This window comes from Diaphorina citri, unplaced genomic scaffold (assembly GCF_000475195.1).
Source record: "Diaphorina citri unplaced genomic scaffold, Diaci psyllid genome assembly version 1.1 scaffold175, whole genome shotgun sequence".
Taxonomy (NCBI): Eukaryota; Metazoa; Arthropoda; class Insecta; order Hemiptera; family Psyllidae; genus Diaphorina; species Diaphorina citri.
This window is the reverse complement of record NW_007377612.1, coordinates 261817-264748: the sequence shown is the minus strand read 5'-3', so window position 1 is coordinate 264748 and position 2932 is coordinate 261817. Positions and strand designations below refer to the sequence as shown.

Here is a 2932-nt window from a genome sequence, read left to right as displayed (position 1 = left end):
CCACATACTCGTATTTCACATTGTATACAAATCGCTTACGTATCAGGTGTTAGGCGCAGTTATCTTGAAACCTGCTAGCTCCAGTACAAAAAAAAAAATGTCTCGTAAACAGAAAATATTGTCCACCGGATGGACTTGTAATATGCAGGCTGAGTCTCTAAGAAAAATACTTTGTTCAGAATTTAGCTGGCAGTCGTTTTACAAAATTCAGTTCGGTCCTATTCGCGATAAAGAATTCGGTGATTTACCGTTCTTACAGCTCTCGATAAATAATTCAGTGTACTCCGTGATAGTTCTTATAACTCTAGATAAAGAATTTCGTGAAGTGATAAAAATTATCTAATAGGTAGGTGCTTACCTAAATGGGTACAAAATTTCACGCTTCATCTGTGGGAGCTCTACTCACTGTCACTCGATAAATAATTCAGTGTACTCCGTGATAGTTCTTATAACTCTAGATAAAGAATTTCGTGAAGTGATAAAAATTATCTAATAGGTAAGGCTTACCTAAATGGGTACAAAATTTCACGCTTCATCTGTGGGAGCTCTACTCACTGTCGAAAAATGTTTCGTAAAAGTATCTTTACAAAGTTCATTTTATAAATTTTTCCTTTGGCCTGGAATAACGACCGCAAGCGACAATGTGTGTGCCTTTTTACCTTTTCTTTTCTAACTTCTTCTCTACTTTTACTATTTTTATCTGCCAACCTCACTTCACCTTGCCTGAGCCTTTCTTGTCAATATAATACTAGAAAGCTCGGAGACCTTTCATACCCTGCCCAATAAGGAGGTTGAAGGGAGGTAAGATATTGAGGGAAAAGGTAATACATAAGAAGGGATAGGACTGAGAAAATGTAGAGGGAGGTCATTGAAGGGAAAGGTAGGGGAGGGAAAGACGGAGGGAGACTCTACATAGAGAAAGATTGAGGGAGAGAAATGGTACGGTAAAACAAGTTGGGAAGGGAATAACGATATTAACGACCGCAAGCGACAATGTGTGTGCCTTTTTACCTTTTCTTTTCTAACTTCTTCTCTACTTTTACTATTTTTATCTGCCAACCTCGCTTCACCTTGCCTGAGCCTTTCTTGTCAATATAATACTAGAAAGCTCGGAGACCTTTCATACCCTGCCCAATAGGGAGGTTGAAGGGAGGTAAGATATTGAGGGAAAAGGTAATACATAAGGAGGGATAGGACTGAGAGAATGTAGAGGGAGGTCATTGAAGGGAAAGGTAGGGGAGGGAAAGACGGAGGGAGACTCTACATAGAGAAAGATTGAGGGAGAGAAATGGTACGGTAAAACAAGTTGGGAAGGGAATAACGAGGGAGTTAGAGAGCCGGAGGGTAAGAAAGTGACTGATGGTGAGGAAATATTAACAAGGAAAGGCAAGAGAGAGGTAAAATGAGGCCCATAAAAAAAGTGCGCGGGCGGAATAGATAGAAGTAGAGAGAAGTGGGGGGGAAGTGCGCGGGCGGAATAGAAAATTATAGTTATAGAAGTAGAGCGAAGTGGGGGGATGAAGTAAAATATAGTGGAGAAGAGAAAATATAGGGCATTAGAAGAGCATAACTTGCTACCTATTTTAATTCAACGAACAAAGAGAGTAGCAAGTTTCAAGACGATTTTTCTTTTATGTTTATCTGTTTTGTTTGATCTGCGATCTTCAACACAAAAGATCATTGGACTAAGTACAAAAATCGGGGGCCCCTTTTCTACTGTTTATTAGATTACTGATTCTGGGTTCATTGGTAAAGAGTAGCAAGTTTCAAGACGATTTTTCTTTTATGTTTATCTGTTTTGTTTGATCTGCGATCTTCAACACAAAAGATCATTGGACTAAGTTCAAAAATCGGGGGCCCCTTTTCTACTGTTTATTAGATTACTGATTCTGGGTTCAGTGGTAAAACCGGTGTTATCTGGAGGGCTCATAGATGACTTGATATTTTTGGTGGATGTGCCAAAATTACCAAACTAATAAAACACAGGATGAGAAGAGTCATAAACGGGCCTATTAGGTAATATGGTACCTATATAATATTATTATTACCAACCTCAGTGGTGTAGTGGTTAGCACGGTGGACTCTGGATCTGGAGGTTGGTGGTTCGAGTCCAAGTCAAGTCATTAAATTGAGCGTAGTTTATCAAGCGAGGAAGGACATTTGTGACAAGTATTTAATGCTCAACACAATTAAAATTCCTTTATATAATTATTATTGTATTATTAGAAGTCTATAATTAAATTTGTACTAAAATACCCACATGGCAGTTAAATCTTGAAACCTACTCAACCTAAAAGTTTCCAATTGAGCATTGTACCTATCTCTTGGATGGAATAATTTGTGTATTTGAATGGAAATTGTAAGCTTTAAATTAGGAAGGAAGAGCTGAGAGGTACCTACCTATCTAGCATGTGTTTTTATATTTCCCAAAATTTAAATAGTGATATTACTTTATTTATTGTTTATTATTATTATTGTCCCATTGATAGGTATAGGTACCTACTGTCGTTCCTATCTTTGTTAGCTATATTCATACCTACCTACAAACGATCAGCCACGTTCAATGTTGTAGTGTTTTGGGTAGCAGACTTCGGACCCGGAGGTTAGTGGTTCGACACGGAGCTAAATTTATTAGCATTATTTTTTAGCAGCCAAAAGTGTTTGTGGTCCCGGGTCCTTAAGCCTTTGCCTCGCCTCATAAATTGAATTATTGACCTATGACAAAAGTTCTAAAAAGTTTCAGACTCGACAAATTAAACTTTATTAATCCACACACACTCTCTCTCTCTGTCTGGTCTCCCTGTTTTTCTTCAGCGCAAGTTTCGCAGTTACTTTAAGAGATTAAAAGGCTCTAAATACGGCATCCATAAATTCCTCCCCCCCCCCCCACAGAAAGCCCTTCTTAAACACCTAAAAAAAAAAAAAGGGGCGG

At 38.3% G+C, this 2932-nt stretch overlaps 1 protein-coding gene across 1 annotated transcript in view; it reads left to right on the top strand.

Annotated features, from left to right (window-relative positions):
• Positions 1-404: 404 nt before the first annotated feature.
• Positions 405-2932, top strand: part of LOC103505445 — a 12725-nt gene continuing 10197 nt past the window's right edge. The window contains exon 1 of the mRNA XM_026820788.1: positions 405-496. The gene's annotated coding sequence lies outside the window, so the exon portion shown is untranslated. The remainder of the gene's footprint in view (positions 497-2932) is intronic.